This window comes from Hyla sarda, chromosome 8, assembly GCF_029499605.1.
Source record: "Hyla sarda isolate aHylSar1 chromosome 8, aHylSar1.hap1, whole genome shotgun sequence".
Taxonomy (NCBI): domain Eukaryota; kingdom Metazoa; phylum Chordata; class Amphibia; order Anura; family Hylidae; genus Hyla; species Hyla sarda.
The window spans coordinates 114,206,326-114,223,392 of record NC_079196.1 but is presented as its reverse complement, the minus strand read 5'-3'; the positions used below and the strand labels follow the sequence as shown (position 1 = coordinate 114,223,392).

General features: G+C 43.3%; 10 pseudogenes; all 10 read left to right on the top strand.

Annotated features, from left to right (window-relative positions):
- The first annotated feature begins 283 nt into the window (after positions 1-283).
- LOC130288443 (U2 spliceosomal RNA) lies at positions 284-550 on the top strand (annotated as a pseudogene).
- Positions 551-2,014: 1,464 nt separating this feature from the next.
- Positions 2,015-2,278, top strand: LOC130289173 (U2 spliceosomal RNA; annotated as a pseudogene).
- Positions 2,279-3,734: 1,456 nt separating this feature from the next.
- Positions 3,735-3,998, top strand: LOC130288754 (U2 spliceosomal RNA; annotated as a pseudogene).
- A 1,455-nt stretch (positions 3,999-5,453) lies between these two features.
- On the top strand, positions 5,454-5,717 carry LOC130286433 (U2 spliceosomal RNA; annotated as a pseudogene).
- A 1,447-nt stretch (positions 5,718-7,164) lies between these two features.
- LOC130286432 (U2 spliceosomal RNA) lies at positions 7,165-7,428 on the top strand (annotated as a pseudogene).
- A 1,464-nt stretch (positions 7,429-8,892) lies between these two features.
- Positions 8,893-9,156, top strand: LOC130287335 (U2 spliceosomal RNA; annotated as a pseudogene).
- A 1,462-nt stretch (positions 9,157-10,618) lies between these two features.
- On the top strand, positions 10,619-10,882 carry LOC130289205 (U2 spliceosomal RNA; annotated as a pseudogene).
- A 1,458-nt stretch (positions 10,883-12,340) lies between these two features.
- Positions 12,341-12,604, top strand: LOC130289611 (U2 spliceosomal RNA; annotated as a pseudogene).
- A 1,454-nt stretch (positions 12,605-14,058) lies between these two features.
- On the top strand, positions 14,059-14,322 carry LOC130286431 (U2 spliceosomal RNA; annotated as a pseudogene).
- A 1,471-nt stretch (positions 14,323-15,793) lies between these two features.
- LOC130286430 (U2 spliceosomal RNA) lies at positions 15,794-16,057 on the top strand (annotated as a pseudogene).
- Positions 16,058-17,067: the final 1,010 nt, after the last annotated feature.

Sequence of the window (17,067 nt, the reverse complement as noted above, 5' to 3'; positions counted from 1 at the left end):
TGAAATATTGTCTTATATGCAAGAGGAGGAGTGATGGGGGTTCAGGCAAAAGCCAGGCTATGGATTGCATTGCTAAATGCTCCATCAGAGTGCAATGGTCGCCTGTCCTTTTTTTAAGTGATGATGTGGGTTTAGCCTGTGCTGTATGTATGTATGGGTGGCTGACTGCCACCCACCCAGAAAGTGTATGGGAGGCTGGTTGGCTGCCAGCCTTCCTTCCATTCCTATGAGTAATGTGAGTGCTCATGAAGGGGACATGGTTGGGTCCACCCCTTTCCCGGTTATCCCCTCTAGGCCTTTTGGCTTAGATCAAGTGTAAAAAAAGAAAGGATCTTGCGACAGATCGCATCCTGAGGCACGTTTTTTTTTTTTGTGTGAATACTTGCACTTGGGTGACTTGTGAGCACATACTGATACATACGTTCCCTATCTGGGGACCATAAATTAAATGGATTTTTGAGAAAGGGAGCTGATTTGGAAGCTTGCTTCTGTCGCCCTATGCATTGACCCGATGTGGCAGTATCTTCGGGTAGTGAACAGTGCACCACCCCATTCCAGTGTTAAACAAGAAAGATTCTCATTTAATCCTCCGTGGGTGAGAATTTGAGTTTGAGAATTGGAGACCAAAATGATGAGTTGCACTGACTGGTTTATGAACGTCTATTCATTTAGCGTTTTAATGACCATGTTTGCACACTGATTGGTGTAAAAAAATAAAATAAAACTAAATAATAATAATCTAGCACACCTGTGCAGGTTTGACATGACATGACAGGTAGCTGTCTTGTGGGTGGTGCTGAATCCTGTTAAATGACATGAGGGTCTCATGCCTATACACAAGGGTGTGTCATTGCTGTTGCTTGACCATGCATTGGTTTCTGTGGTCAGTGAATGATAAAAACAAAATTTACCATCCATTGATGGATGGGAAATCCGCCATGAGGCATTTGTTTTTAGAAACTGCTGCTCACAACCAATGTTGCAATGGAGTGTCTCCATCTGCTGGTGGTATTGGAAAGGCATTAGTGCTATGACAGGGTCTGAAGAAGAAGAAGAAGAAGACGGAAAAAAATATATATAAAAAGAAAAAGAGAGAGAGAGAGAGAGACTGACTTAGTGAGCGAGTGAGTGAGAGAGTGAGAGTGAGTGAGAGTGAATGAGTGAGTGAGTGATTGAGTGAGTGAGTGAGTGAGTGAGAACAAATGAGTTAAAGCAAGTGAGTGAGAGAGATCGAATGAATGAAAGTCTGAATGACAGAAAGAAAAAAGGATGAAGAAAGAAGCATGAAGAAAAAAAAATGTATATGGAGTTGCTGACATGAGTGCAATCTACAAAGCCGTTGAGGCTGATCCTCATGGGAGGATTATTGCACCAGGACCCTTAGCACTTTTAAAATGCCATTCAATGCCACGGGCTAGATGTAAACTGCAGATGACCATGTTGTGGTAGTTACCATGGATACCCAAGTGATGTGTGAGCTAACACATAGGCCCAACAGATTCCAAGAAGGCCAGAATCACCAGCGGCACCACCATTGATTGTCAGGTCACCCGGATTCAGCAAATACCAGAGTCCAAAATGATGCAGGTTTATACTGTTAATTTTCAGTTTATCGTTACAGTTGGTGTTATTCCATGTCGGAAGGGACGCAGCTACAGCCAGTGGGGTAACTAGAGACAGGCAGGCAGCTATGTGCAACAAAGGTAGGCGTGTTGTTTTCATATGCAGATCTGAAATATTGTCTTATATGCAAGAGGAGGAGTGATGGGGGTTCAGGCAAAAGCCAGGCTATGGATTGCATTGCTAAATGCTCCATCAGAGTGCAATGGTCGCCTGTCCTTTTTTTAAGTGATGATGTGGGTTTAGCCTGTGATGTATGTATGTATGGGTGGCTGACTGCCACCCACCCAGAAAGTGTATGGGAGGCTGGTTGGCTGCCAGCCTTCCTTCCATTCCTATGAGTAATGTGAGTGCTCATGAAGGGGACATGGTTGGGTCCACCCCTTTCCCGGTTATCCCCTCTAGGCCTTTTGGCTTAGATCAAGTGTAAAAAAAGAAAGGATCTTGCGACAGATCGCATCCTGAGGCACGTTTTTTTTTGTGTGAATACTTGCACTTGGGTGACTTGTGAGCACATACTGATACATACGTTCTCTATCTGGGGACCATAAATTAAATGGATTTTTGAGAAAGGGAGCTGATTTGGAAGCTTGCTTCTGTCGCCCTATGCATTGACCCGATGTGGCAGTATCTTCGGGTAGTGAACAGTGCACCACCCCATTCCAGTGTTAAACAAGAAAGATTCTCATTTAATCCTCCGTGGGTGAGAATTTGAGTTTGAGAATTGGAGACCAAAATGATGAGTTGCACTGACTGTTTTATGAACGTCTATTCATTTAGCGTTTTAATGACCATGTTTGCACACTGATTGGTGTAAAAAAATAAAATAAAACTAAATAATAATAATCTAGCACACCTGTGCAGGTTTGACATGACATGACAGGTAGCTGTCTTGTGGGTGGTGCTGAATCCTGTTAAATGACATGAGGGTCTCATGCCTATACACAAGGGTGTGTCATTGCTGTTGCTTGACCATGCATTGGTTTCTGTGGTCAGTGAATGATAAAAACAAAATTTACCATCCATTGATGGATGGGAAATCCGCCATGAGGCATTTGTTTTTAGAAAATGCTGCTCACAACCAATGTTGCAATGGAGTGTCTCCATCTGCTGGTGGTATTGGAAAGGCATTAGTGCTATGACAGGGTCTGAAGAAGAAGAAGAAGAAGACGGAAAAAAATATATATAAAAAGAAAAAGAGAGAGAGAGAGAGAGACTGACTTAGTGAGCGAGTGAGTGAGAGAGTGAGAGTGAGTGAGAGTGAATGAGTGAGTGAGTGATTGAGTGAGTGAGTGAGAACAAATGAGTTAAAGCAAGTGAGTGAGAGAGATCGAATGAATGAAAGTCTGAATGACAGAAAGAAAAAAGGATGAAGAAAGAAGCATGAAGAAAAAAAAATGTATATGGAGTTGCTGACATGAGTGCAATCTACAAAGCCGTTGAGGCTGATCCTCATGGGAGGATTATTGCACCAGGACCCTTAGCACTTTTAAAATGCCATTCAATGCCACGGGCTAGATGTAAACTGCAGATGACCATGTTGTGGTAGTTACCATGGATACCCAAGTGATGTGTGAGCTAACACATAGGCCCAACAGATTCCAAGAAGGCCAGAATCACCAGCGGCACCACCATCGATTGTCAGGTCACCCGGATTCAGCAAATACCAGAGTCCAAAATGATGCAGGTTTATACTGTTAATTTTCAGTTTATCGTTACAGTTGGTGTTATTCCATGTCGGAAGGGACGCAGCTACAGCCAGTGGGGTAACTAGAGACAGGCAGGCAGCTATGTGCAACAAAGGTAGGCGTGTTGTTTTCATATGCAGATCTGAAATATTGTCTTATATGCAAGAGGAGGAGTGATGGGGGTTCAGGCAAAAGCCAGGCTATGGATTGCATTGCTAAATGCTCCATCAGAGTGCAATGGTCGCCTGTCCTTTTTTTAAGTGATGATGTGGGTTTAGCCTGTGCTGTATGTATGTATGGGTGGCTGACTGCCACCCACCCAGAAAGTGTATGGGAGGCTGGTTGGCTGCCAGCCTTCCTTCCATTCCTATGAGTAATGTGAGTGCTCATGAAGGGGACATGGTTGGGTCCACCCCTTTCCCGGTTATCCCCTCTAGGCCTTTTGGCTTAGATCAAGTGTAAAAAAAGAAAGGATCTTGCGACAGATCGCATCCTGAGGCACGTTTTTTTTTGTGTGAATACTTGCACTTGGGTGACTTGTGAGCACATACTGATACATACGTTCCCTATCTGGGGACCATATATTAAATGGATTTTTGAGAAAGGGAGCTGATTTGGAAGCTTGCTTCTGTCACCCTATGCATTGACCCGATGTGGCAGTATCTTCGGGTAGTGAACAGTGCACCACCCCATTCCAGTGTTAAACAAGAAAGATTCTCATTTAATCCTCCGTGGGTGAGAATTTGAGTTTGAGAATTGGAGACCAAAATGATGAGTTGCACTGACTGGTTTATGAACGTCTATTCATTTAGCGTTTTAATGACCATGTTTGCACACTGATTGGTGTAAAAAAATAAAATAAAACTAAATAATAATAATCTAGCACACCTGTGCAGGTTTGACATGACATGACAGGTAGCTGTCTTGTGGGTGGTGCTGAATCCTGTTAAATGACATGAGGGTCTCATGCCTATACACAAGGGTGTGTCATTGCTGTTGCTTGACCATGCATTGGTTTCTGTGGTCAGTGAATGATAAAAACAAAATTTACCATCCATTGATGGATGGGAAATCCGCCATGAGGCATTTGTTTTTAGAAACTGCTGCTCACAACCAATGTTGCAATGGAGTGTCTCCATCTGCTGGTGGTATTGGAAAGGCATTAGTGCTATGACAGGGTCTGAAGAAGAAGAAGAAGAAGAAGAAGAAGACGGAAAAAAATATATATAAAAAGAAAAAGAGAGAGAGAGAGAGAGAGACTGACTTAGTGAGCGAGTGAGTGAGAGAGTGAGAGTGAGTGAGAGTGAATGAGTGAGTGAGTGAGTGAGAACAAATGAGTTAAAGCAAGTGAGTGAGAGAGATCGAATGAATGAAAGTCTGAATGACAGAAAGAAAAAAGGATGAAGAAAGAAGCATGAAGAAAAAAAAATGTATATGGAGTTGCTGACATGAGTGCAATCTACAAAGCCGTTGAGGCTGATCCTCATGGGAGGATTATTGCACCAGGACCCTTAGCACTTTTAAAATGCCATTCAATGCCACGGGCTAGATGTAAACTGCAGATGACCATGTTGTGGTAGTTACCATGGATACCCAAGTGATGTGTGAGCTAACACATAGGCCCAACAGATTCCAAGAAGGCCAGAATCACCAGCGGCACCACCATCGATTGTCAGGTCACCCGGATTCAGCAAATACCAGAGTCCAAAATGATGCAGGTTTATACTGTTAATTTTCAGTTTATCGTTACAGTTGGTGTTATTCCATGTCGGAAGGGACGCAGCTACAGCCAGTGGGGTAACTAGAGACAGGCAGGCAGCTATGTGCAACAAAGGTAGGCGTGTTGTTTTCATATGCAGATCTGAAATATTGTCTTATATGCAAGAGGAGGAGTGATGGGGGTTCAGGCAAAAGCCAGGCTATGGATTGCATTGCTAAATGCTCCATCAGAGTGCAATGGTCGCCTGTCCTTTTTTTAAGTGATGATGTGGGTTTAGCCTGTGCTGTATGTATGTATGGGTGGCTGACTGCCACCCACCCAGAAAGTGTATGGGAGGCTGATTGGCTGCCAGCCTTCCTTCCATTCCTATGAGTAATGTGAGTGCTCATGAAGGGGACATGGTTGGGTCCACCCCTTTCCCGGTTATCCCCTCTAGGCCTTTTGGCTTAGATCAAGTGTAAAAAAAGAAAGGATCTTGCGACAGATCGCATCCTGAGGCATGTTTTTTTTTGTGTGTATACTTGCACTTGGGTGACTTGTGAGCACATACTGATACATACGTTCCCTATCTGGGGACCATAAATTAAATGGATTTTTGAGAAAGGGAGCTGATTTGGAAGCTTGCTTCTGTCGCCCTATGCATTGACCCGATGTGGCAGTATCTTCGGGTAGTGAACAGTGCACCACCCCATTCCAGTGTTAAACAAGAAAGATTCTCATTTAATCCTCCGTGGGTGAGAATTTGAGTTTGAGAATTGGAGACCAAAATGATGAGTTGCACTGACTGGTTTATGAACGTCTATTCATTTAGCGTTTTAATGACCATGTTTGCACACTGATTGGTGTAAAAAAATAAAATAAAACTAAATAATAATAATCTAGCACACCTGTGCAGGTTTGACATGACATGACAGGTAGCTGTCTTGTGGGTGGTGCTGAATCCTGTTAAATGACATGAGGGTCTCATGCCTATACACAAGGGTGTGTCATTGCTGTTGCTTGACCATGCATTGGTTTCTGTGGTCAGTGAATGATAAAAACAAAATTTACCATCCATTGATGGATGGGAAATCCGCCATGAGGCATTTGTTTTTAGAAACTGCTGCTCACAACCAATGTTGCAATGGAGTGTCTCCATCTGCTGGTGGTATTGGAAAGGCATTAGTGCTATGACAGGGTCTGAAGAAGAAGACGGAAAAAAATATATATAAATAGAAAAAGAGAGAGAGAGAGAGAGACTGACTTAGTGAGCGAGTGAGTGAGAGAGTGAGAGTGAGTGAGAGTGAATGAGTGAGTGATTGAGTGAGTGAGTGAGTGAGAACAAATGAGTTAAAGCAAGTGAGTGAGAGAGATCGAATGAATGAAAGTCTGAATGACAGAAAGAAAAAAGGATGAAGAAAGAAGCATGAAGAAAAAAAAATGTATATGGAGTTGCTGACATGAGTGCAATCTACAAAGCCGTTGAGGCTGATCCTCATGGGAGGATTATTGCACCAGGACCCTTAGCACTTTTAAAATGCCATTCAATGCCACGGGCTAGATGTAAACTGCAGATGACCATGTTGTGGTAGTTACCATGGATACCCAAGTGATGTGTGAGCTAACACATAGGCCCAACAGATTCCAAGAAGGCCAGAATCACCAGCGGCACCACCATCGATTGTCAGGTCACCCGGATTCAGCAAATACCAGAGTCCAAAATGATGCAGGTTTATACTGTTAATTTTCAGTTTATCGTTACAGTTGGTGTTATTCCATGTCGGAAGGGACGCAGCTACAGCCAGTGGGGTAACTAGAGACAGGCAGGCAGCTATGTGCAACAAAGGTAGGCGTGTTGTTTTCATATGCAGATCTGAAATATTGTCTTATATGCAAGAGGAGGAGTGATGGGGGTTCAGGCAAAAGCCAGGCTATGGATTGCATTGCTAAATGCTCCATCAGAGTGCAATGGTCGCCTGTCCTTTTTTTAAGTGATGATGTGGGTTTAGCCTGTGCTGTATGTATGTATGGGTGGCTGACTGCCACCCACCCAGAAAGTGTATGGGAGGCTGGTTGGCTGCCAGCCTTCCTTCCATTCCTATGAGTAATGTGAGTGCTCATGAAGGGGACATGGTTGGGTCCACCCCTTTCCCGGTTATCCCCTCTAGGCCTTTTGGCTTAGATCAAGTGTAAAAAAAGAAAGGATCTTGCGACAGATCGCATCCTGAGGCACGTTTTTTTTTGTGTGAATACTTGCACTTGGGTGACTTGTGAGCACATACTGATACATACGTTCCCTATCTGGGGACCATAAATTAAATGGATTTTTGAGAAAGGGAGCTGATTTGGAAGCTTGCTTCTGTCGCCCTATGCATTGACCCGATGTGGCAGTATCTTCGGGTAGTGAACAGTGCACCACCCCATTCCAGTGTTAAACAAGAAAGATTCTCATTTAATCCTCCGTGGGTGAGAATTTGAGTTTGAGAATTGGAGACCAAAATGATGAGTTGCACTGACTGGTTTATGAACGTCTATTCATTTAGCGTTTTAATGACCATGTTTGCACACTGATTGGTGTAAAAAAATAAAATAAAACTAAATAATAATAATCTAGCACACCTGTGCAGGTTTGACATGACATGACAGGTAGCTGTCTTGTGGGTGGTGCTGAATCCTGTTAAATGACATGAGGGTCTCATGCCTATACACAAGGGTGTGTCATTGCTGTTGCTTGACCATGCATTGGTTTCTGTGGTCAGTGAATGATAAAAACAAAATTTACCATCCATTGATGGATGGGAAATCCGCCATGAGGCATTTGTTTTTAGAAACTGCTGCTCACAACCAATGTTGCAATGGAGTGTCTCCATCTGCTGGTGGTATTGGAAAGGCATTAGTGCTATGACAGGGTCTGAAGAAGAAGAAGAAGAAGACGGAAAAAAATATATATAAAAAGAAAAAGAGAGAGAGAGAGAGAGACTGACTTAGTGAGCGAGTGAGTGAGAGAGTGAGAGTGAGTGAGAGTGAATGAGTGAGTGAGTGATTGAGTGAGTGAGTGAGTGAGTGAGAACAAATGAGTTAAAGCAAGTGAGTGAGAGAGATCGAATGAATGAAAGTCTGAATGACAGAAAGAAAAAAGGATGAAGAAAGAAGCATGAAGAAAAAAAAATGTATATGGAGTTGCTGACATGAGTGCAATCTACAAAGCCGTTGAGGCTGATCCTCATGGGAGGATTATTGCACCAGGACCCTTAGCACTTTTAAAATGCCATTCAATGCCACGGGCTAGATGTAAACTGCAGATGACCATGTTGTGGTAGTTACCATGGATACCCAAGTGATGTGTGAGCTAACACATAGGCCCAACAGATTCCAAGAAGGCCAGAATCACCAGCGGCACCACCATCGATTGTCAGGTCACCCGGATTCAGCAAATACCAGAGTCCAAAATGATGCAGGTTTATACTGTTAATTTTCAGTTTATCGTTACAGTTGGTGTTATTCCATGTCGGAAGGGACGCAGCTACAGCCAGTGGGGTAACTAGATACAGGCAGGCAGCTATGTGCAACAAAGGTAGGCGTGTTGTTTTCATATGCAGATCTGAAATATTGTCTTATATGCAAGAGGAGGAGTGATGGGGGTTCAGGCAAAAGCCAGGCTATGGATTGCATTGCTAAATGCTCCATCAGAGTGCAATGGTCGCCTGTCCTTTTTTTAAGTGATGATGTGGGTTTAGCCTGTGCTGTATGTATGTATGGGTGGCTGACTGCCACCCACCCAGAAAGTGTATGGGAGGCTGGTTGGCTGCCAGCCTTCCTTCCATTCCTATGAGTAATGTGAGTGCTCATGAAGGGGACATGGTTGGGTCCACCCCTTTCCCGGTTATCCCCTCTAGGCCTTTTGGCTTAGATCAAGTGTAAAAAAAGAAAGGATCTTGCGACAGATCGCATCCTGAGGCACGTTTTTTTTTGTGTGAATACTTGCACTTGGGTGACTTGTGAGCACATACTGATACATATGTTCCCTATCTGGGGACCATAAATTAAATGGATTTTTGAGAAAGGGAGCTGATTTGGAAGCTTGCTTCTGTCGCCCTATGCATTGACCCGATGTGGCAGTATCTTCGGGTAGTGAACAGTGCACCACCCCATTCCAGTGTTAAACAAGAAAGATTCTCATTTAATCCTCCGTGGGTGAGAATTTGAGTTTGAGAATTGGAGACCAAAATGATGAGTTGCACTGACTGGTTTATGAACGTCTATTCATTTAGCGTTTTAATGACCATGTTTGCACACTGATTGGTGTAAAAAAATAAAATAAAACTAAATAATAATAATCTAGCACACCTGTGCAGGTTTGACATGACATGACAGGTAGCTGTCTTGTGGGTGGTGCTGAATCCTGTTAAATGACATGAGGGTCTCATGCCTATACACAAGGGTGTGTCATTGCTGTTGCTTGACCATGCATTGGTTTCTGTGGTCAGTGAATGATAAAAACAAAATTTACCATCCATTGATGGATGGGAAATCCGCCATGAGGCATTTGTTTTTAGAAACTGCTGCTCACAACCAATGTTGCAATGGAGTGTCTCCATCTGCTGGTGGTATTGGAAAGGCATTAGTGCTATGACAGGGTCTGAAGAAGAAGAAGAAGAAGAAGAAGACGGAAAAAAATATATATAAAAAGAAAAAGAGAGAGAGAGAGACTGACTTAGTGAGCGAGTGAGTGAGAGAGTGAGAGTGAGTGAGAGTGAATGAGTGAGTGAGTGATTGAGTGAGTGAGTGAGTGAGAACAAATGAGTTAAAGCAAGTGAGTGAGAGAGATCGAATGAATGAAAGTCTGAATGACAGAAAGAAAAAAGGATGAAGAAAGAAGCATGAAGAAAAAAAAATGTATATGGAGTTGCTGACATGAGTGCAATCTACAAAGCCATTGAGGCTAATCCTCATGGGAGGATTATTGCACCAGGACCCTTAGCACTTTTAAAATGCCATTCAATGCCACGGGCTAGATGTAAACTGCAGATGACCATGTTGTGGTAGTTACCATGGATACCCAAGTGATGTGTGAGCTAACACATAGGCCCAACAGATTCCAAGAAGGCCAGAATCACCAGCGGCACCACCATCGATTGTCAGGTCACCCGGATTCAGCAAATACCAGAGTCCAAAATGATGCAGGTTTATACTGTTAATTTTCAGTTTATCGTTACAGTTGGTGTTATTCCATGTCGGAAGGGACGCAGCTACAGCCAGTGGGGTAACTAGAGACAGGCAGGCAGCTATGTGCAACAAAGGTAGGCGTGTTGTTTTCATATGCAGATCTGAAATATTGTCTTATATGCAAGAGGAGGAGTGATGGGGGTTCAGGCAAAAGCCAGGCTATGGATTGCATTGCTAAATGCTCCATCAGAGTGCAATGGTCGCCTGTCCTTTTTTTAAGTGATGATGTGGGTTTAGCCTGTGCTGTATGTATGTATGGGTGGCTGACTGCCACCCACCCAGAAAGTGTATGGGAGGCTGGTTGGCTGCCAGCCTTCCTTCCATTCCTACGAGTAATGTGAGTGCTCATGAAGGGGACATGGTTGGGTCCACCCCTTTCCCGGTTATCCTCTCTAGGCCTTTTGGCTTAGATCAAGTGTAAAAAAAGAAAGGATCTTGCGACAGATCGCATCCTGAGGCACGTTTTTTTTTGTGTGAATACTTGCACTTGGGTGACTTGTGAGCACATACTGATACATACGTTCCCTATCTGGGGACCATAAATTAAATGGATTTTTGAGAAAGGGAGCTGATTTGGAAGCTTGCTTCTGTCGCCCTATGCATTGACCCGATGTGGCAGTATCTTCGGGTAGTGAACAGTGCACCACCCCATTCCAGTGTTAAACAAGAAAGATTCTCATTTAATCCTCCGTGGGTGAGAATTTGAGTTTGAGAATTGGAGACCAAAATGATGAGTTGCACTGACTGGTTTATGAACGTCTATTCATTTAGCGTTTTAATGACCATGTTTGCACACTGATTGGTGTAAAAAAATAAAATAAAACTAAATAATAATAATCTAGCACACCTGTGCAGGTTTGACATGACATGACAGGTAGCTGTCTTGTGGGTGGTGCTGAATCCTGTTAAATGACATGAGGGTCTCATGCCTATACACAAGGGTGTGTCATTGCTGTTGCTTGACCATGCATTGGTTTCTGTGGTCAGTGAATGATAAAAACAAAATTTACCATCCATTGATGGATGGGAAATCCGCCATGAGGCATTTGTTTTTAGAAACTGCTGCTCACAACCAATGTTGCAATGGAGTGTCTCCATCTGCTGGTGGTATTGGAAAGGCATTAGTGCTATGGCAGGGTCTGAAGAAGAAGAAGACGGAAAAAAATATATATAAAAAGAAAAAGAGAGAGAGAGAGAGAGACTGACTTAGTGAGCGAGTGAGTGAGAGAGTGAGAGTGAGTGAGAGTGAATGAGTGAGTGAGTGATTGAGTGAGTGAGTGAGTGAGTGAGAACAAATGAGTTAAAGCAAGTGAGTGAGAGAGATCGAATGAATGAAAGTCTGAATGACAGAAAGAAAAAAGGATGAAGAAAGAAGCATGAAGAAAAAAAAATGTATATGGAGTTGCTGACATGAGTGCAATCTACAAAGCCGTTGAGGCTGATCCTCATGGGAGGATTATTGCACCAGGACCCTTAGCACTTTTAAAATGCCATTCAATGCCACGGGCTAGATGTAAACTGCAGATGACCATGTTGTGGTAGTTACCATGGATACCCAAGTGATGTGTGAGCTAACACATAGGCCCAACAGATTCCAAGAAGGCCAGAATCACCAGCGGCACCACCATCGATTGTCAGGTCACCCGGATTCAGCAAATACCAGAGTCCAAAATGATGCAGGTTTATACTGTTAATTTTCAGTTTATCGTTACAGTTGGTGTTATTCCATGTCGGAAGGGACGCAGCTACAGCCAGTGGGGTAACTAGAGACAGGCAGGCAGCTATGTGCAACAAAGGTAGGCGTGTTGTTTTCATATGCAGATCTGAAATATTGTCTTATATGCAAGAGGAGGAGTGATGGGGGTTCAGGCAAAAGCCAGGCTATGGATTGCATTGCTAAATGCTCCATCAGAGTGCAATGGTCGCCTGTCCTTTTTTTAAGTGATGATGTGGGTTTAGCCTGTGCTGTATGTATGTATGGGTGGCTGACTGCCACCCACCCAGAAAGTGTATGGGAGGCTGGTTGGCTGCCAGCCTTCCTTCCATTCCTATGAGTAATGTGAGTGCTCATGAAGGGGACATGGTTGGGTCCACCCCTTTCCCGGTTATCCGCTCTAGGCCTTTTGGCTTAGATCAAGTGTAAAAAAAGAAAGGATCTTGCGACAGATCGCATCCTGAGGCACGTTTTTTTTTGTGTGAATACTTGCACTTGGGTGACTTGTGAGCACATACTGATACATACGTTCCCTATCTGGGGACCATAAATTAAATGGATTTTTGAGAAAGGGAGCTGATTTGGAAGCTTGCTTCTGTCGCCCTATGCATTGACCCGATGTGGCAGTATCTTCGGGTAGTGAACAGTGCACCACCCCATTCCAGTGTTAAACAAGAAAGATTCTCATTTAATCCTCCGTGGGTGAGAATTTGAGTTTGAGAATTGGAGACCAAAATGATGAGTTGCACTGACTGGTTTATGAACGTCTATTCATTTAGCGTTTTAATGACCATGTTTGCACACTGATTGGTGTAAAAAAATAAAATAAAACTAAATAATAATAATCTAGCACACCTGTGCAGGTTTGACATGACATGACAGGTAGCTGTCTTGTGGGTGGTGCTGAATCCTGTTAAATGACATGAGGGTCTCATGCCTATACACAAGGGTGTGTCATTGCTGTTGCTTGACCATGCATTGGTTTCTGTGGTCAGTGAATGATAAAAACAAAATTTACCATCCATTGATGGATGGGAAATCCGCCATGAGGCATTTGTTTTTAGAAACTGCTGCTCACAACCAATGTTGCAATGGAGTGTCTCCATCTGCTGGTGGTATTGGAAAGGCATTAGTGCTATGACAGGGTCTGAAGAAGAAGAAGAAGAAGACGGAAAAAAATATATATAAAAAGAAAAAGAGAGAGAGAGAGAGAGACTGACTTAGTGAGCGAGTGAGTGAGAGAGTGAGAGTGAATGAGTGAGTGAGTGATTGAGTGAGTGAGTGAGTGAGTGAGAACAAATGAGTTAAAGCAAGTGAGTGAGAGAGATCGAATGAATGAAAGTCTGAATGACAGAAAGAAAAAAGGATGAAGAAAGAAGCATGAAGAAAAAAAAATGTATATGGAGTTGCTGACATGAGTGCAATCTACAAAGCCGTTGAGGCTGATCCTCATGGGAGGATTATTGCACCAGGACCCTTAGCACTTTTAAAATGCCATTCAATGCCACGGGCTAGATGTAAACTGCAGATGACCATGTTGTGGTAGTTACCATGGATACCCAAGTGATGTGTGAGCTAACACATAGGCCCAACAGATTCCAAGAAGGCCAGAATCACCAGCGGCACCACCATCGATTGTCAGGTCACCCGGATTCAGCAAATACCAGAGTCCAAAATGATGCAGGTTTATACTGTTAATTTTCAGTTTATCGTTACAGTTGGTGTTATTCTATGTCGGAAGGGACGCAGCTACAGCCAGTGGGGTAACTAGAGACAGGCAGGCAGCTATGTGCAACAAAGGTAGGCGTGTTGTTTTCATATGCAGATCTGAAATATTGTCTTATATGCAAGAGGAGGAGTGATGGGGGTGCAGGCAAAAGCCAGGCTATGGATTGCATTGCTAAATGCTCCATCAGAGTGCAATGGTCGCCTGTCCTTTTTTTAAGTGATGATGTGGGTTTAGCCTGTGCTGTATGTATGTATGGGTGGCTGACTGCCACCCACCCAGAAAGTGTATGGGAGGCTGGTTGGCTGCCAGCCTTCCTTCCATTCCTATGAGTAATGTGAGTGCTCATGAAGGGGACATGGTTGGGTCCACCCCTTTCCCGGTTATCCCCTCTAGGCCTTTTGGCTTAGATCAAGTGTAAAAAAAGAAAGGATCTTGCGACAGATCGCATCCTGAGGCACGTTTTTTTTTGTGTGAATACTTGCACTTGGGTGACTTGTGAGCACATACTGATACATACGTTCCCTATCTGGGGACCATAAATTAAATGGATTTTTGAGAAAGGGAGCTGATTTGGAAGCTTGCTTCTGTCGCCCTATGCATTGACCCGATGTGGCAGTATCTTCGGGTAGTGAACAGTGCACCACCCCATTCCAGTGTTAAACAAGAAAGATTCTCATTTAATCCTCCGTGGGTGAGAATTTGAGTTTGAGAATTGGAGACCATAATGATGAGTTGCACTGACTGGTTTATGAACGTCTATTCATTTAGCGTTTTAATGACCATGTTTGCACACTGATTGGTGTAAAAAAATAAAATAAAACTAAATAATAATAATCTAGCACACCTGTGCAGGTTTGACATGACATGACAGGTAGCTGTCTTGTGGGTGGTGCTGAATCCTGTTAAATGACATGAGGGTCTCATGCCTATACACAAGGGTGTGTCATTGCTGTTGCTTGACCATGCATTGGTTTCTGTGGTCAGTGAATGATAAAAACAAAATTTACCATCCATTGATGGATGGGAAATCCGCCATGAGGCATTTGTTTTTAGAAACTGCTGCTCACAACCAATGTTGCAATGGAGTGTCTCCATCTGCTGGTGGTATTGGAAAGGCATTAGTGCTATGACAGGGTCTGAAGAAGAAGAAGAAGAAGAAGAAGAAGACGGAAAAAAATATATATAAAAAGAAAAAGAGAGAGAGAGACTGACTTAGTGAGCGAGTGAGTGAGAGAGTGAGAGTGAGTGAGAGTGAATGAGTGAGTGAGTGATTGAGTGAGTGAGTGAGTGAGTGAGTGAGAACAAATGAGTTAAAGCAAGTGAGTGAGAGAGATCGAATGAATGAAAGTCTGAACGACAGAAAGAAAAAAGGATGAAGAAAGAAGCATGAAGAAAAAAAAATGTATATGGAGTTGCTGACATGAGTGCAATCTACAAAGCCGTTGAGGCTGATCCTCATGGGAGGATTATTGCACCAGGACCCTTAGCACTTTTAAAATGCCATTCAATGCCACGGGCTAGATGTAAACTGCAGATGACCATGTTGTGGTAGTTACCATGGATACCCAAGTGATGTGTGAGCTAACACATAGGCCCAACAGATTCCAAGAAGGCCAGAATCACCAGCGGCACCACCATCGATTGTCAGGTCACCCGGATTCAGCAAATACCAGAGTCCAAAATGATGCAGGTTTATACTGTTAATTTTCAGTTTATCGTTACAGTTGGTGTTATTCCATGTCGGAAGGGACGCAGCTACAGCCAGTGGGGTAACTAGAGACAGGCAGGCAGCTATGTGCAACAAAGGTAGGCGTGTTGTTTTCATATGCAGATCTGAAATATTGTCTTATATGCAAGAGGAGGAGTGATGGGGGTTCAGGCAAAAGCCAGGCTATGGATTGCATTGCTAAATGCTCCATCAGAGTGCAATGGTCGCCTGTCCTTTTTTTAAGTGATGATGTGGGTTTAGCCTGTGCTGTATGTATGTATGGTTGGCTGACTGCCACCCACCCAGAAAGTGTATGGGAGGCTGGTTGGCTGCCAGCCTTCCTTCCATTCCTATGAGTAATGTGAGTGCTCATGAAGGGGACATGGTTGGGTCCACCCCTTTCCCGGTTATCCCCTCTAGGCCTTTTGGCTTAGATCAAGTGTAAAAAAAGAAAGGATCTTGCGACAGATCGCATCCTGAGGCACGTTTTTTTTTGTGTGAATACTTGCACTTGGGTGACTTGTGAGCACATACTGATACATACGTTCCCTATCTGGGGACCATAAATTAAATGGATTTTTGAGAAAGGGAGCTGATTTGGAAGCTTGCTTCTGTCGCCCTATGCATTGACCCGATGTGGCAGTATCTTCGGGTAGTGAACAGTGCACCACCCCATTCCAGTGTTAAACAAGAAAGATTCTCATTTAATCCTCCGTGGGTGAGAATTTGAGTTTGAGAATTGGAGACCAAAATGATGAGTTGCACTGACTGGTTTATGAACGTCTATTCATTTAGCGTTTTAATGACCATGTTTGCACACTGATTGGTGTAAAAAAATAAAATAAAACTAAATAATAATAATCTAGCACACCTGTGCAGGTTTGACATGACATGACAGGTAGCTGTCTTGTGGGTGGTGCTGAATCCTGTTAAATGACATGAGGGTCTCATGCCTATACACAAGGGTGTGTCATTGCTGTTGCTTGACCATGCATTGGTTTCTGTGGTCAGTGAATGATAAAAACAAAATTTACCATCCATTGATGGATGGGAAATCCGCCATGAGGCATTTGTTTTTAGAAACTGCTGCTCACAACCAATGTTGCAATGGAGTGTCTCCATCTGCTGGTGGTATTGGAAAGGCATTAGTGCTATGACAGGGTCTGAAGAAGAAGAAGACGGAAAAAAATATATATAAAAAGAAAAAGAGAGAGAGAGAGACTGACTTAGTGAGCGAGTGAGTGAGAGAGTGAGAGTGAGTGAGAATGAATGAGTGAGTGAGTGATTGAGTGAGTGAGTGAGTGAGTGAGAACAAATGAGTTAAAGCAAGTGAGTGAGAGAGATCGAATGAATGAAAGTCTGAATGACAGAAAGAAAAAAGGATGAAGAAAGAAGCATGAAGAAAAAAAAATGTATATGGAGTTGCTGACATGAGTGCAATCTACAAAGCCGTTGAGGCTGATCCTCATGGGAGGATTATTGCACCAGGACCCTTAGCACTTTTAAAATGCCATTCAATGCCACAGGCTAGATGTAAACTGCAGATGACCATGTTGTGGTAGTTACCATGGATACCCAAGTGATGTGTGAGCTAACACATAGGCCCAACAGATTCCAAGAAGGCCAGAATCACCAGCGGCACCACCATCAATTGTCAGGTCACCCGGATTCAGCAAATACCAG